Consider the following 17,780-nt stretch of genomic DNA (forward strand, 5'->3'; position numbering starts at 1 on the left):
ATGGTCAAGGATTTGAGGTCCAGTCTCAAGTTCATCGTGGCAGTACATGATAGCTGCTGGAGGATGGGGAGGAGAGAAATCCTCTCCTTCCCTTTGTGGATGTTTATGGGACAGATTGCCCGAGTCCCAAGTGATACATGTTCTAAGAAAGAGAGAAGAAGTTGCTTTTCCTCAGTTCTTCTTATCACCTACTGAGTGGGTGGTTCTTTCAGGCTTAGTCTCCAACTTCAAGGACATCATCCCATAGTTCAAGACATCAATAAGGGACAACTGTCATCCAAAGTGTAACTCCTTCAGTGCAGAGCCTGAATACATGATTTCCCTCGTGGAGCAAGTGGTCCCATGCCAAGCTCGTTTGAAGTAGCCTCAGTCTGGTAAATCAGGGGATCTCCTCTGACTCCCCAGATTAGATATTTAATTCTTTTTAAGTTAGTCATCACTTCATTTGCTGATATCTAATCAAAAGTAGTATAATCCATGCAAAGAATTCTGCTGACTTTGATGGGGGATGGGAGAGATGGTTCTGTTGACCATTCAGGTGAATTAAATAGTTGATCCATGAGATCAAGTCCTTGGATCAAAAAAGGTATGAGAAGTGGTCCCAATGTGACCACAGGTTAAGAGGGTGAAATATAGTAGCCATAGCAATTATTTTTTTCTTTTTTTTAGGTAGTACAGTGAGAAAATGAAAACAGCGGCACATCCTTCGAAAGCGAATCTAGAATGCTTTGTGGACACAGAATTTGAGGGTTAGAAGGAACCTGAGAAGTCATCTAGCCCAACTCACATACAAGCGGCCTTCCCACTATAACATATTTAGATGATGAGTGGCCACTCAGACCACTTGAAGGTCTCCTAGAAAGGGGAACCCACCACCTTTTGAACCTGGTCACTCTACTTTTGGACAGCACTAATTATTAGGATGTTTTTCCTGATATCTAGCCAAATTTAAGTCTAGATCTAGCCTCTTGGCAACTTGTACCCTTTGCTTCTGGGACCCAAAGAACAGGCAAGTCCGTCTTTCACATAACAGCTTTTCAAACCTTTGGCTATGATGGCTGCCAAGTCTTCTTTTCTCCAGGCTAAACTTCTCCAGTTTGTCAATATCCTTCTTAAACTACGGTGCCTAAAAGTGAACACAATACTCCAAGTGAGTTCTTATGTGGGCAGAGTACACTGGGACTATTCCCACCCTTTCCCTGGAAGCTCTGACTCTCTTAATGTAGCCCAAGATCTCATTCACATTTTTGCCTGCCACAGCATATGCTGACTCATACTGAGCTTGCAGCCCGCTAAAACCCCTGTATCCTTTACCCAAGTCATTGATAAACATATTGGACAGCACAGGATCAAGCTAATACTGAAAGCTATGGAGAAATTGCTGATATGCAGGAGAGGACAGAGTTTCCACGCCAATAGTCATTCATGCTGATGATGCAGCATGGGGCATTGGAAAATATGCTGGATTTGGAGTTGGAGGCCCTGGGTTTAAATACTAGCTCCACCAATTACCTGTGTGACTTTGGGATAGTCACTTCCTCCCTTTCAGCCTCATTTTCCTCATTGGTAAAATGAGGGAGTTGACTTAGATCATCTCTAGGGTACCATCCAGATCTAAATCTATGACAGTATGGTTGCCCCTTCTCCTGCCTTTCCCATTCCCTTCTCTTTCTCTTTTATCTCTGAGCTCTTAGCTCTATCTGTAGATACTATGAAATTATAGGCACAACAAAAGGAGAGGAGGAAGAGGAGAAAGAGGAGGAGGAGGAGGAGGAGGAGGAGGAGGAAGAAGAAGAAGAAGAAGAAGAAGAAGAAGAAGAAGAAGAAGAAGAAGAAGAAGAAAAAACAAGGAGGAGGAAGAGAAGAAGAAGAGGAGAGGAAGGAAGAGGAGGAGGAGGAGACGAAAGAAAGAGAAAAAGAAAGAAAAAGAGGAAGAAGAGGAGAAAGAGGAGGAGGAGAAGCATTAAAAATGCAAGGGCTTATGAATTTCCCAGGACATCAAGGATCCATGATTTCATCAGAATAGATCAGGGATTGTAAACCATTTTTGTTTCACGTACCCCCTGGTAGCCTGGAGAAGCCTTTTTCAGGATTATGTTTTTAAATGCATAAAACAAAATATAAAGGATTACAAAGGGAACTAATTCTATCAAAATATAGTTAGTATGATATTAAAAGAAAAAAAGTTCAGGTGCCCCAGGTTAAGGCAATTAGGTGGGATAGTGGCTAAAGTGGTGTAGGACCTGAAATAAGGAAGACTCAAGTTCAAATTTGACCAAAGAAACTTATTAGTTATGTGATCCTGGGCAAGTCACTTAACTGCTGTTTGCTTCAGTTTCCTCAGCTGTAAAATGGGGATAATAATAGTACCTACCTCCCAGGGTTGCTGTAAGGATAAAAGGAGATAATATTTGTACTTTCCCAACCTTAAATGCCATATATAAAATGCTCATAATTATTGGAATAGATTCACTTACCATTGATGCAAGTTACACTATTTCTTCACCTTAGTAGATAGTCTTCATGTGGCAGGAAAAAATAATCCATCACTGTAGTCAACCTTTTACTGATAAGCTTTTCCCACCGTGGCTAGACTGGTCCTCAGATGACAGGTATACATACAGTCTATCATTGAGCCTGTATTCAAAACACTGCCTGCTTGGAAGGACCTGTCAATCAGTCAGTGAATAAATATTTATTAAGCACTTAGTATGTGCCAGGAAGTGTGTTTAGTGCTGTCAGAGTGTGTGCTGTCCTTCAAGAATCTAGGTACAACCAAAAATTTAAAAAAATTAAAAAGGGGCAGCTAGGCGGCACAGTGGATAGAGCTCTATACCTACAGTCAAGGGGATCTGAATTCAAATTCAACCTCGGCTAGCTGTGTGACCCTGGGCAAGTCACTTAATTCTGATTGCCTCCAAAAAAAATAAAAACCCCCCAAAACCTAGGATCCCCTCCATACCACAAAGAAGCACTGGAGTAAGACTTTGGGGAGGGAGGGATTATATAACTGCCAAAAATTTCATAAATATGAGGCACACGCATGCAAATAACAGCCTCTTCTAAATCTGAGACCATTCCCAGTTGGAATTATAGCACTCTACTCTAATGGTCTAACCCAATTCCAACCTTTCAATTTACTGTTGACCTAAACATAATGTAGCCCACAATACGTAGTGGAGGTTGCCGACCATGGGAATTGAATGCCTTACTCCATTTCATAAAAGAAAAGCAGTTTTCATTATTCATAATGAAATAGATTCTCAGTTGCCAACACACCACCTGGAAGCAGATTAAACTCTTGTTGAAATAGCATTAATTCTTTCCGAGTAATATTTGTTTCAGATTACTATGTGGCATCCCAAAAAAGCTAAAGAAGCTGAGGGGGCGGCATTTAAGCACTGGGAGAAGATGGTTTAAAAATATTTCATAACTGGGGGCAGCTAGATGGTGCAGTGGGTAGAGCACCAGCCCTGGAATCAGGAGGACCTGACTTTAAATTCAACTTCAGACACTTACTAGCTGTGTGACCCTGGGCAAGTCACTTAACCCCTATTGCCTCAGCAGCAGCAGCAACAATTTCATTATTTACCATCTTTGAAAGTTAGGGCTCAGGTGATTTCCTTAGTTTATGAGCTCCCTCCACTGACCCAGACCAAAATCCCTCTGTGACTTATTAGCTACTGTTCAAGGTTACCATGGCCAAAAAATTCCTTGACTCTACAACCAACCTGGTGATAAGGACTTCCAAACTTAGCAAGGCCAGGTTTGGAAAACAGACATGCATTCCTTTGTAAGGTCTACTTTCAAAATCTTTCCAGCCTGGAAGGCCCTGCTGGAGTATCCACTGTATGGAAAGACCTAAAGACTTCACACAGGATGTGCTGGTAAATGTTTAACAATTGGCTCTCTGAAAAAAAAAAATTAATTCCAGATGCAATTTTACATTTAATCTCCATTATCAGCATTTCTCCATTACTTAAATCTAGACAAGCAACAAAATAAATCAAGCCCTGATTTGTAATGCTCACTGATTTCCAAGGTGTAAATGCTAACACTGAAAATTTAACAACAAGCTTTCACAAACCAGTACAGGCTGACTCCATGAGCAGGGTGTCAGGTATACCTTCTTAGGGGGTTTTTCTCTACCTCTCAATCTAAATTTAACTGTAAATTATAAAAAAAAATCCATCAGATTCTTAACCAGAAACATATGTTTACAATTTCTTGCCAGAATAAATAAAGATGACAATGGGATTTTCCATAACATTCTACATTTATTAAAATGCCTAAAATTTGTACTAATTAAATCCTAATATTGTTTCCCCTACTTGTTAATTGGCCCAATGTGAAAATATTTAATATCTCCATTTATTTACTAATTATATTTGGTTAGTTAAAGGGATTTGTTTCTTTGTTTTGGCTAGGCAATGGGGTTAAGTGACTTGCCCAGGGTCACAGAGCTAGTAAGTGTTATATGTCTGAGGCTAGATTTGAACTGAGGTCCTCCTGAATCTAGGGCCAGTGCTCTATCCACTGCACCATCTAATGCCCCTAGTTAAAGGGATTTAATTAAAGTCCTCCAACATTTGTAAATTCCATAGTTCTGTAGATTTCCCAGTACTTCACTATTTCAAAGCATCCATGGTCCCAGCAACATGGGCCATCCCTACAATAGTAGCAATCACCATCCATCTGTATATCTGTGTGATTCTCATCTATGACTTTATCTTCCAAAAAGGATCCACCAAACCCTTTGCTGGAATTTTAACTAGGGTGAGTGATCAGCACTTTGTCCTAAGGGACTAAAATTTACAGGGCACAGACAGTACTTATATTTTATCAGGTAGAAATAACTGAGCTTAGCATCTGGTGAGCAAGAATAATTAGCACTGGAAGCCATGTTCCAGGTGAGCTCCTAATGGGGCTCATTCTCCCCCAGAAACAAGTTCATGATGTCCAATGGATTCCCACCATGGGGCAGGGTCCAGAGTCTCTCCTATCACAAGGCCCTGTGTCCCAAGGTCAAGGTCTTTCCTTTGGTCTCCTACATATGAGTTTTCTCTGGTTCCCAGGATCTTCAGTTATGCTATCACTATCCATTCTCCCTTATATTTCCTACATGACTAGCTTATTACCTCCTTCCCCATTCACATTTCCTTGATAATATCTTTTTTCAACCCTTCCTTGTTGCTAATATAACATAGCTTGCTCACACACACCATACTGATCTCCACTCCCCTTGGGTCATTTACAATTTTGGTTCTTAAAGGTTCATAATGAGTCATTCAAGGTTCCTAATACGACATTACAGTGTCCCCGAGAGAACATTAGTGTTAAAATATGAACTTTTCTGTCAGAGAGCAGGTGGGAATTGTTGAAGATGTCGTGTACTTTCCCAAATTCAATTCTGGTTTGTTTTTTTTTTCATTTTGGTCCCAGTTCATGGTCTGTCTGTAGTGCCTGTCCTAGTCATGTCAATCGATGTACCATAGTAACTCAATGGGTCCATCCATCCAGTCAACCCATATATAAAACCTGCTTTCTTATCAACATTCATTGATTTATTCATTAAGTGCCTCTTATGTGCCATATACAATTATGCTAGGCACCAGGGATATTCACTTTTATAAAATCTTTATGGCAAATCTTTACAACACATATCAAGACTATTCCTGGAGAAGCATTTATTGCTTCATTAATTCATTCGTTCATTGCCTGCTATGTGTAAGGAGAGGCAGCTAGATGGTGCAGTGGATAGAGTTCCAGGCCTGGAGCCAGGATGACCTGAGTTCAAATCCAGCCTTAGATACTTACTAGCTATGTGACTCTGAGTAAGTCATTCAGCCCTGTTTGCCTCAGTTCCCTATCTGTAAAATGAGCTGGAGAAGAAAATGGCAAGCCATTTTAGCATCTTTGCCAAGAAAACCCCAAAATGGGGTCACAAAGAGTTGGACATGATTGAAATGACTGAATAACAACAAAATGTCTCTTATGTGCCAGGTACTATTATGCTAGTACTACTATGCTAGACACTGGGGAATAGTCATCTTTGTCAAATCTTTATACACATGCCAAGACTATTCCTGAGAAACATTTATCGGTCTATTTGTTCAACAAATGTTGCCTGCTGTGTGTAAGGAGGGCATTGTGCTGAGCTCTAGGGCTACAAATATGAGATGAGTCCCTGCCTTCAACGAGCTTATATTCTGTTGCCGATATAAATCATGGAGAACTAAATATATGTGATTTCAGAAGGGAAAAAGTTTTCATGGAATTGCCATTTGAACCGAGCCTTGAAGTAATGCAAGGATTCTGAGATGTAGAAATGAGGAGGGAATGCACTCCAAGCATGAGAAACAGCTCGTGCAAATGTGATAGAGGTGGGAGATGAAGTGCCAAATTCCAGGAGTACGCAGCAGTCCACTCTGGTTGGCTCATAGAGCGCAGAGAGGGACTTAATGCAAAATAAGGCTGGAGAGGTATCTAGGGAGGAAGGCAGGGTTTTCACTGGATGCAACATAGCACATAAACTCAGGTTGGTTATTTTTTGGTTTGGTTTGGTTTTCGCTGCTGAGAGGTGGGCCAGAGAGGTTGCCCCAAACACTCCCAAAAGAAATGCTGAGTGGATGAAGAATGCATACTGCCAAGAGTCAAGGGGTAGAGACTGGCCCTGTGATTTCAGAGAGAGAGAGAGAGAGAGAGAGAGAGAGAGAGAGAGAGAGAGAAAACTCACAAATGAGGAAACTTTCTCTTACCCATGCATGTAGGCATGTCTTCTCAGCAACTTAGTCTTAGAACCTTGGAGTTTATGTGACTTGTCCAAAGTCACAGAGCCAGTATGTCTTAGAGGCAGGGCATGGACCCAGGTCATCCTGATTTTAACCTCTCTGGGTCTCTGTTTCCTCAGCTGTAAAATGACTAGATAACTTTTAAGGAAACTTCTGGTTTAAAATCTTAACGATCCTATGAAATGTACTCAAATAAATGACCAAAGTGGATTTGCACAGGAGAGGTCCAAAGTGCTCTGGGGAAATCTGGGGTGGGAAAGAGATCACTTTCAGTAGGTAGAAGGAGGGAGTTTAGGTATAAATAACAGATGAGGCTTAATATGGATTCTATACCAAGGATATGGGAAGCCTGATGTCAAAGAGAGGGATTTGTACTAGTGAGCTTTCAGGCAAAAGGGAATGTTTGGGAGAGGTATTCTTTTGGCTCCCTGAAAAATTCTTATACTGTTTGGAAGATCATAGGATCACAGATTTAGAGCTGAATGGGGCCTTAGAGGTCATTTGGTCCAATTCCTTTATTTTACAGATGAGGAAACTGAGGCCCAGAGAAGGGAAGGGACTTGCCTGTCCTTCACACAGCTAGTAAGTGGAAGGGCAAGGTTTATATTGAAACCCACGAATCTCTCCTCTGTTACCACACTGCTTACCTATCTTTAGCCAAAGGTGATGGGACACAACACATACTGTGGAACCCTGACTGCATTGTAAGATTTTTTAAACACTTTATAAATATTCTCATTTGATCCTCAGCCTGGAAGGAGGATGCTATTATCTTCATTTTACAGATGAGGAAACTGAGGCAGGTAGAGGTTAAGTGACTTGTGCAAGGTCACAAAATGGATATGTATCTGAGGCTGAATTGAAATTCAAGTGTAGAAGTATTCCAGTGTAGAACACTACCTATTGTGCTTTCTATGAAGTAATATTAGGTTGTGGATTCACTTAATCACAGGATATTTGGGTGCAGTGTGTGTGTGTGTGTGTGTGTGTGTGTGTGTGTGTGTGTGTTGCGAGGGAAAGATAAGATGGGAAGGGGAGAACAGATAAGAAAATGATCAAAGTAGACAATTTAATTTCTTAAATTTGAATCTGAATAGGAAACTGTTCTAAGAGAGTGAAAATAAGAAGAAAAATATGGCCCTAATTTAGGATGAATCTGTTCTTTGGGATTCAGAGATTGTGGACTGTCTTTCCTAAAGTGATAACCATAACTGAACAAAATACTAAACAATGTTGCCTGACCAGCTAGCATGTCTAGAGTGAGACTATGTTAATTTTTCTTGCTCTGGGCCCTATGTTTCTATTAACAAAGCTTAAGGTCATATTAGCTTTTTTTGACAGCCAAGTCACGATTGTTGAAACATGTTGAGTTTGTAGTCCATTAAACTCCCCAGGTCTTCTCATATAACTATGTACCTTTTTGATCTGTACTTAACGAAGTTGTTGTTGTTGTTGTTGTTGTTGTTGTTGTTGTTGTTGTTCTAATGCAAGCACAGGAGTTTACAGTTGTTCTTATCAAATTTTATCTTATTGGATTTGGCCCAAGTATTACAGCTTGTCTGCTGAGCTCTTTTGATTCAGGCTACATTGCAAGGGGAGGGGGAGTTGAATAAAAGGGGGAAGGAAGAGAGGGAGTCTCTGTCTGTCTGACAGAGACAGAGAGGAGAGAGACAGACAGAGGAGAGAAAGAGAGAGAGAGAGAAAGAAAAGCAGACAGAAGAGAGAGGGACAGAGAGAAGAAAGAGAGAAAAGGAGAGAGACAGGTAGACAGAGACAGAGAGAGAAGAGAGACAATGAGGAGAGAAAGAGACAGAGAGAGAGAAAGGAGAGAAAGACTGAGAGAAAAAGAGAGAGAGAGGAGAGAGACAAAGAGAAAAGGACAGACAGACAGATACTCTGGGGTCACATACAGTATTGGGAGAATGGCAAAGCAAGGGAAGGCATTTTGTTCATGGCCATGGTCACTGAGCTTCCCGTGGTCCTCAGGAAGAGGCCCCAAAAGGGATTTGCCTGTGACTAATATATGTCACAAGATTGACAGAAGGTATACCCTTTTGAGTCATCCTCCTCTTTTCTAGGACACACCCACACAGTGGATGGTGTTGGACTTGGGAATCAGAAAGGCCTGATATCAAATCCTGCCTCAGACACTTACTAGTTGTGTGACTCTGCCCAAGTTACTGAACTGCTGTGTGCCTCAGTTTCTTCATCTATAAAATGGGGAAAATAATAGCACTCACTTCCCAGGGTTGTTGCAAGTATCAAATTACAAACCTTAAAATGCTATAGAAATGAAATGCTAGCCATCAGCATCATCATCATCATCATCATCATTAATTATTATTACATGACTCCTAGAAGGGAGCCTGTATACAACGGGAAAAAAAACCCAAGATATTCCATCCAGGAAAAGCATTCTGAATCATCACACTTACTGAAAGCAAACAGCAGGGAACCAAGCCCCTCTTAATTTTTTTTAAATAAATGCACATCTGCAGTGAACATGATAAATGTTTCAAGTTTAAAGGACAGGATGTTACAAACACAAATGATACATTTAGAGCTGCATGTTGTATACATTATAATTCCTAACATTGTAAAACAGGTATGTTTGAAGTCTCCTAAGAGGGATATTACCACCTGTGGGCCCAAGACGTGAAGCAGATGGTACCTACTGCATTTGGGGAAAGTCCTAAAACTTCTTCCTCCTAGAGCTGTTACCAATTCAGGATGTTACTTGAATGATTCAAGGGATGGTAAGGCCTCTCCAACCCCAAAGGGATCTTTTTTCCAAGAAACATCTAGGCGTGCTGGAATTCTACAGTTACATCATGCTACAGATGGTTTGATGCCAATTTGAAAGGAATTCTCACCTGGGGAGTATCCTAAGAATCTGGGTACAACCCTGTCCTATTAATGATTAATCAATGACTTAGAATTCAGGGGTGGGGAACCTGTGGCCTTGAGGCCTCAGGTTAGATAAAGGTATACATGACATGTTTATCAAATGTGCAATGGACAGAAAGCTGAGATGGATAGCAATATAGTGGATGACTGGTGAGTAATCAAAGATCTTCATAGGTTAAAACATTGGGCCACATTTTAAAAGATGGCATTTAATAGAAGGTAATTTGAAGTTCAAAATGTCCAGCTTCACAAGTATAAGACAGAAGAGGCATGGCTATGCAGCAGTTTGTCTGAAAAAAAAAAAACAAACTCTGGGTACTTCAGTGAGAAGCTTAACATGAATCAACAAAGTGATGTGGTAGGGCAGCCAGGAAAGGTAATATGATCTTGGGCTACCTTGGGGTTAGAGGCATAGCTTCTAGAATAGGCATTACTAATTCTCCTATATTCTAGTTTGGTTAGACTACATTTAGAGAATTGTATTCTGGGTACTGCATTTTAGGAATGAGATTGGTGAGATGAAAAACATCCGAAAGGAGGCAAATAGGAGGTAGACGGGTATTGAATTTCTGTCATATAAGGACTGGTTACAGAAACTACGAATGTTCAGCCTCGAGATTTAGGTGAGATGATAGCTGTCTCTAAGTATTTTAAGAGCTGAAATGAAGAAGAAACATAATTCTCCTTGCCTCCAAGGGACACAACTGGGGCCAATGAATGGAAGTTTATAGGGACAAACTGATTCCTTATTTAAGGAAAAATTTCTAAAAAGTAGAATGACTGCTTCAGGATACATTGGGGTCCTGCCATCCTTGGAGCAAATTCTGGATGACCAAGTTTAGGATATACTGTACACAAAGCATTCTTATTTAGGTATTCATTGGACTAGAGGACCTCTGACCATCCCTTCCAACTGTGAAATTCTGGGATTCTTTTGTCCAGAATCAACCTCCTTGGGACTGTGACATCCTTTCATCCTTTTGTCTGGAATTGTCCTGTCTTCTTCCAGGACCCATTTACCACAGGCGGAAAAGTGGTTTGGAGGTAACTGTCTTTTCCTTTTTGATTTTTCCCTGACTATCCTTGTCCTCCATACCACTAATGCAAAATCATCATTGTTTTCACATTCTTTGTGTAGTCCATTGAGCTCTTCAGGTGAAAGTCCTTAAGTGAAGCAAAGAAAATACATCATCTTGCTCTACTTGGTGGACAAGTACAAATTACAAGCATGCCCAGGAAGCACACTAAGACCAAGCATTCCCCTTGGCTATTGTTAAGTTCCAACTAAAATCCCCCCCCTTTTTTTTTTTACTGAAAAGTCTTCCCTAACCTCAATTCTAGCCCTCTGTTCACTATTTCCTGTTTGTCCTGCATATACCTTGCTTTGTATATATTTGTTTGCATTAGATTGCATGCCCATTAGATTGTAAGCTCCTTGAGGGCAGGGACTCTCTTTTGCCTCTTTTGTATCCCCAGCAATTAGCACAGTGCCTGACATTTAGTAGGCACTTAATAAATGTATGTGAATTGATTAATTGGTGCTCTTCATACACGATCTTTTCCTTGCAGTGAAGTGGAGTGACCATCTCATCAGCCTGTAATCTAGAAGTGCAACCATTTTTAGAGAGGAAGAGGAAGAACTTTGCAAACAGTTAATGAGAAAAGCATGAAAAATCAGGTTTCCACAAATGAATTTTCTCCTTTCCTTCTGTTAGGGGTGTTCATGTAGTAGGATCTACAGACTGACATCCTATATTAAGCCTATTTTATCTGATTGTTGAGTAATTCATAGTAAGATTAGGGTTGTTTTGGAGGGGAAATCAAACAAAATAGTTTCCCAGGTATCGTATGTGCTTTCCCATGAACCATTCAGCATGAAAAGCTATTTGGGCGATTCAGCCCATGGACACTATTTACTATATCACACTTTCAGGAAAGTCTCTTTGGATGTTTCAGGCTCACAGGAGCCTGAAATGGAATGCCTAAATGTTGGAACAGCTGCTCTATAAGTAATATATCCAATTACACTTTTGGTAACCGAGTGACTATTTGGAATTTCTATTTAGTGTGTCACACAAACACACAAAGTTCCGTGAAGCCATTTAAAACCCACTAGGTTCCAGTAAACAGAAATAGATATCTCTCCAAAGACCATTCATATTCATTTGCCAGGTTCATCCCAGCAGTCCTTCCTTATATTGGCATGTGGAGGTTGCTGGTAGCTTGTGCTATAGGTTAACCTACCATGGCATGTGCGCTGGTCCATTTGGGCTTAGAGACTATTCTTCAGTGGTTTAGATAGGAAACCAGCTCTGGTCTCTTTTGGGGCCAGCCTCGCTTACTTGCTACAGGTAGTAGAGTGAGAAGAATCCCCTCCATCCTAGAGTTGGAGATCCCAAGTTTGGGTCCTAAGTCTTAGGGTTCCTTGAGCTAGGAAGAAGTTTCCATTCTCTAGTCTAATCCATTCCTTTTGCAGATGAGAAAATGGAGGTTCAAAAGGCAACATGATTTGTCTTAGGCTACTTTGGTAGTAAGTAGCAGAGGCAAGATTAAAACTCAAGTTCTCAGAATCAAAATTCAGAGTTCTTCAAAACTGAATCATGCTGTTGTGTTTCTTCATCTGTAAAGTGGACCTATTCACGCTTCTGCTATCTCACATGCTTCATTGTGTGGCTCTGGGCAAATCACTCACTTCTCTGTCTCAGCTTCTTCTTCATCTGTAAAATGGGTATAATAATAACACCTATCAGACCAGGTCAACAAGAAGTTCAAATGAGATACCATGTAAAGTAATGTTATTATTATTACCTAACCTGTAACAATGTTATTAGGAAAATGCTCTGTAAACCGTAGAGTGACACTGAAATGTGAATTCATGCCAGCAGAGCTGCCACCTTCTGCCCTTCAGGCTCCATTAGTAAAAATGGTTCATATTAATATAGCATCTCAGATCTCAGCTCTCAGCCAATCCTTGCATGAACCCTCTGAATAAGGCCCTACTATTATCTCCATTTTACAGATAAGGAGACTAAGATCAAGACAGGGGAAGTCACCTGCCCAGCATCACACAGCTAATGAGTATGTAAGGTGGAATTTAAGCACAGGTCTTCCAATCTTTAGTCCATAACACTAGCAGTTCAGTGATGCTGCCCCTAGAGCTGCTGTTTGGGAAGGAATTTGGGTAAAACTTTATGAAGTAACCCCAAAGATAGAAGAATTGACTAAATAACATCATTTAACTCCATGAGTCTAAGTTCTATTCTTCTTACTACAAAGCTTTTAGTACAATGCCTGGCCCATAGTAGGTGCTTAATAAATTCTGGTTGACTGACTTATGTATAGCCCCACCCCCAGTGAAACTAGTAAGGAACTCTAGCTGATATTTCTTTCTCTACAAGACAAGATTCTGCAACTTTCCAAACCCAGGTATAACATTGGTCTGATTACTCAGCATGTCTCTTTGGGGATTAAGTGGTTGGGAGAGTTTTTCTTTTTTTATCCTAACATTAGCCCTTTCGTTCTCACCTATATGAAAACAAGGTGGACTGGTCATGTAAGTTATATGTGGTAACTAAGTGGCCCAAGTGGGCAGAGCCATTCAAGTCAGGAAGGCTTAAGTTCAAATCCAGTCTCAGAAACTTACTAGCTATGTGATCTTGGGCATGTCACTCAACCCCTCTGTCTCAGTTTCCTCACCTATAAAATGGAGATAACAATAGCACTTATTTCCCAGTGTTGTTGTGAGGATAAAATGAGATAATAACTGTTGGGCACTTACTACAGTTCTTGCCACATAGTAAGCACTATATAAATGTTAATTGTTGTTATACTTCTTATTATTATTTAGAGAGATTGAGCGGTAATATAGATAGTAGCCCAGGGGCTGTGCAGGCATCCTCAACAATTAAAAGGTTCTGAGGATGGTTTCTATTTCCTTTGTGGGAGATGCGTGGGAAGAACATGTACAAGAATCCCATAGTATAGAGTAGACATGCAGGAACTGCAATATGAACCAATAAAAGGATTTAAGCTCCTTGGAGGCTAGCATTCTCTTTTTTTTTTGTCTTTGTATTCCCAGCACAGGATTCATAGCTAGTTGAATTGAATTAAGATCAATCCATCATTCAAGGTAAGAAAAGGCTAATGCAAATTAAGCCCACAGAGATGGGTTAGATGACATTGCAAAATTCAACACAGGCTTAGTATTCTACAGAATTGAGAAAGAAGGCAAATGTCAAAGGAAAAACACCAGTTTTGCATAACCACATTTCTAAAGATATTTCAAAGGAAGGCTTAAACTTCTGCGAAGAAGAACTGGCCTAAGCAATCTCTTGTTAAAGACTCAGAATCTGCAGCCTGAATGTATCACAGAAGTTATTTATTTTTTCTGCATGATGGCCAGGTCTTCCTCCCATCCTAACATTGTCTTCTGCGTAGCTTATTTTCCTCACTCTATTAGAATGCTATTGTTGGGTCTTTTTAGTTGTATCGACTCTTCATGACCCCACTTAGGGTTTCCTCAGCAAAGATACTGGAGTGGTTTGCCATTTCCTTCTCCAATTCATTTTATGTATGAGGAAACTGAGGCAAGCAGGGTTAAGTGACTTGTCCTGGGTGGCATAGCTAGTAAGTACCTGAGGCTGGATTTGAACTCATGAAGATGAGTCTTCCTGACTGTAGGTTCAGGGCTCTTTCCACTGTACCACCTAGCTGCCCTGTATATTAGAATAGTATGGTCTTATAATTAAATGGGAAACAAAGGCAGTGGGGATCTAGGCCTAGCAGTCTCATTATTTACGTTCTTGTTTTGAACCTCCTTGCACATTGAGTGAATGTGATAGGGATGGGATCTGGACCCCAAAAAGGAAAAACTCTGAACTTTCCCACCTGGCCAAATCTCTGGCATTCACCTGAGGCTATAATCCTATCAACTTGCCTTAATCTCCCAATTCTGTTCTGTTACCTCCCAATTGCCCCTGGTCACTTCCCACCCTTAATCCTATCTAGACTTCATTCTCCCTTGGCCCTGTGGTCCAGGTCCCTGGCATCCTGTCCACCCCAGTTTACTGGCCACTCCTATCCAGATCCTCCTTAGACGCTTCCTCCAGTCACCCCAAACTACTCGGCCACTCCTAGATTCCTCCCACAGTCTTTCTGTCTCATCTTGTCTCAGTTAAGGTGCTCAGATTCTTAAAATTTAGCCACTGCTCAGATTCCTTAAGAACCTAGCCAATAGCTCACAAATGTTCACATTCCTTAAGAGTTTGGCCAATAAGGCAGATATTCCAATAAACCTTGTCTTTGGCTGAAAGAAGGCTTGGGTCAAATTCTTTCAAGTAGGCCCCGTGTGTTGTGATTTTGGCATCCCAGCACCCCTAATCTCTAAACTTCAACAGAATGATAACTCACTGAAGAAAAGTAACAAATATAAGGTGGGTATTGCTTATGCAGGAAGCATAGGTCTATGTAGGTTATCTAAACATAGCTTGCAGACAGACATAGATAGAGATTTCTGGAATCTTACCCATCACCCAGCAAGGGAGATTATGATTTTTGCCTTGAAGGGAGCAGATTAAGGGGTCACAAGACTGACTGTTCTGTCCTTTTTTGAGACTAGAAGCTTGCCAGACTATAATTATATCTATATGTCTCTCAAAATATTGCTGATTATGAGTTTTAGGTTCAAGCCACTTTCCTGGTCAACATCCTTTAAAGGAGAAGGGAGTCTCCCCAAGCTTGTGCCTATAGGCTTGATTCTTATGTAACAAATACTTGTTACACAATTACACAAAAGAACATCACAAATAGTGAATAGTGTGTAAACCTATTTATCCCTTTAGATAGCTAACAGAAATCAGAGGAATTGATACAGACTTGAATAAATCAGAAAATACACAGAGCAAAGGAGTTCTCTTACTGGAGATGAGATATCTCAGCTCAAGCAAGAGAGAAGCCCCAATCTCATCCAATGTGAAATTGCCCAAAGTCTCTGGGGAGACAAGCTTGTCCGGGATATGTTTAGGTGCTAACTTCCCAGAGTCTCCTCTCTCTGTTTCTGAAGAAACAAAAGCAGTAGTGAAGCATGTCTTTCATTCCCAAAGCTCTTCAACCATCTCTGCCCCAGATTGTGGGTATGGAGCATGATTACCACTCTTTCCTCTAGTCAGGAGAATCTTATGCAAAACATCCCAGACTTGGCTAGAAATTTTGAGTATGCTACCTTGCCTTATCATAGGGTTGTTGCTGTTCTGTAGTTTTCAGTGGTGTCTCACTCTTCATGACCCCATGTTTGGTTTTCTTGGTAAAGATGCTGGGGTGGTTTGCCATTTCCTTCTCCAGCCCATTTTACGGATGAGGAAAATGAGGCAAACAGGGTTAAGTGATTATCCCAAGGTCACACAGCTACTATGTGTCTGAGGCCAGATTTGAGCTCAGGAAGACGAATCATCCTGCTCTAGACTAGGCTCTCTATGCATTATGGTGCCGCCTAGCTTCCCCTTCTCATGGGGATATGAGTTAATAAACCTCTTACATGGTGCATTGGAAAAACACCTGGACTTAGAGCCAGAAGAAATGGGTTCAAATTCTGCCTCTAACATTTGCTTGCCAGGAGCAAGTAACTTAAACTATCTGTACCTCAGTTTCTACATCTATAAAATTGGGAAAATAATGCATGCACAACCTACCTCCTAGAGCTGTTGTATGGAAAATACTTTGTAAGGTGTAAAGCTCTCTATAGATGTGAACTCTGATGACATTCTTGCCTAGAGTTCTCTGGAGAAAAATCTCTTGTGTTATCCATTTATTCAGATGAATTTTTGTGAGTCGTGCTGTTCCACACCTTTGTGAAATAGCACACCTACTGTATAGGCATGTGTACCCATGCCCTGACTTTCAACTCAATTCAACATGCATTTATTAAGCACCTACTGTGTACCAGAGACTTTGCTGAATTCCTGGGACGCAAAGACAAAATAAGCACCATGTGTGCTCTCAAAGGACCTTACAATTCACCAGGCACACCGGTTCCAACAAGCTCGAGCAGAAAACCAGTTGTAGATGTGAATGTAGCAGCTTCACCAGCCTCTGGCTGAAGTTCATTAGAGGAGAAATTGTTCATGGGCCTTAGCCCAGTAGGCCCTTCTCCTGATCCTCTTAGTCTACACAAGGAAAGTTCTCCTGTGCTGGTACTCAGATTGTGAAGGGGAGGAGATAAAGGGGTGGGCTTCTACTTAGTCGAGTGGGGAGAAAAGACAATGAGGCCAGTCTCTGATCTGAAGTGATTTCTTTGTATCTCTCACCACGGCAGGCCTCTTTTGAATACAGCCAGGGCTGCTGCTGCCCTCTGTCCTCTTTTGGCGGTCTGGATCCCCTCCTTGTTTTCCTGGAGAAGCTAAATTAACTTTAAACAAGCCCGTGTCAGCTTTGGCCCACAAACCCATCTAAGCATCCTGAACTTGGCTTTTCATTTCCATGTATTCTAGCTCACTTAGTATGATTTACCTTGGGAACCAGATGGGCTGCTTTCCTGTCGTTTTTGTGAGAAAACACCCAGGACCCCATTTGTCTTTCTTTCCTCCACCACACCTCTGATTTATTACCCTGAATGAGTTCTCAAGCTGGCTGACATCCGCCGGCCCACAGGGCAAGGGTACATCCGTGTCATCTGGCAACAAGTGAGCTCTGGGGGTGGAAGTCAGGACACCCCATATCTAAGCCTCCCTGCCTCTCTCAGTGACCTTGTATCAGTCATGGGACTTCTCTTGGTGGCTGGAATCAAATTGGCTCCTACTGCCAGGAACAAACTGAGGTCAATGAAAGAACAAAGGAGTGAATGGGCAGTCAGCTCTTGGGGCCAAAAGATATTATTTTCTAGTAATAGCTAGACATCTGTCAGTCACTCAAAGCATGAAGACAGCTTCTTCATTTCACAGATGGCTGCTAGCTTGCCTGGAGATCACACTGCTATTAGAACAGAATCAACCATACAGTGTGAGAGCCGGGAGCAATCTCAGAAATCATCTGTTCCCACCCCTTCTCTTTAGACATGAAACAGAAGGCATGTGTTGTGGTCTAATGGAG

The 17,780-nt window shown here is 41.2% G+C and overlaps 1 long non-coding RNA gene across 1 annotated transcript; it reads left to right on the top strand.

Annotated features, from left to right (window-relative positions):
* Nucleotides 1-1,832: 1,832 nt before the first annotated feature.
* On the top strand, nucleotides 1,833-11,229 carry LOC144456556 (uncharacterized). The gene is made up of 2 exons (XR_013485594.1): nucleotides 1,833-10,742; nucleotides 10,837-11,229. It is a non-coding gene; the product is annotated as an uncharacterized LOC144456556 (long non-coding RNA).
* The last annotated feature ends 6,551 nt before the right edge of the window (nucleotides 11,230-17,780 follow it).

This window comes from Phascolarctos cinereus, unplaced genomic scaffold (assembly GCF_003287225.1).
Source record: "Phascolarctos cinereus isolate Bilbo 61053 unplaced genomic scaffold, phaCin_HiC Scaffold_1;HRSCAF=81, whole genome shotgun sequence".
In the NCBI taxonomy this organism is placed as follows: Eukaryota; Metazoa; Chordata; class Mammalia; order Diprotodontia; family Phascolarctidae; genus Phascolarctos; species Phascolarctos cinereus.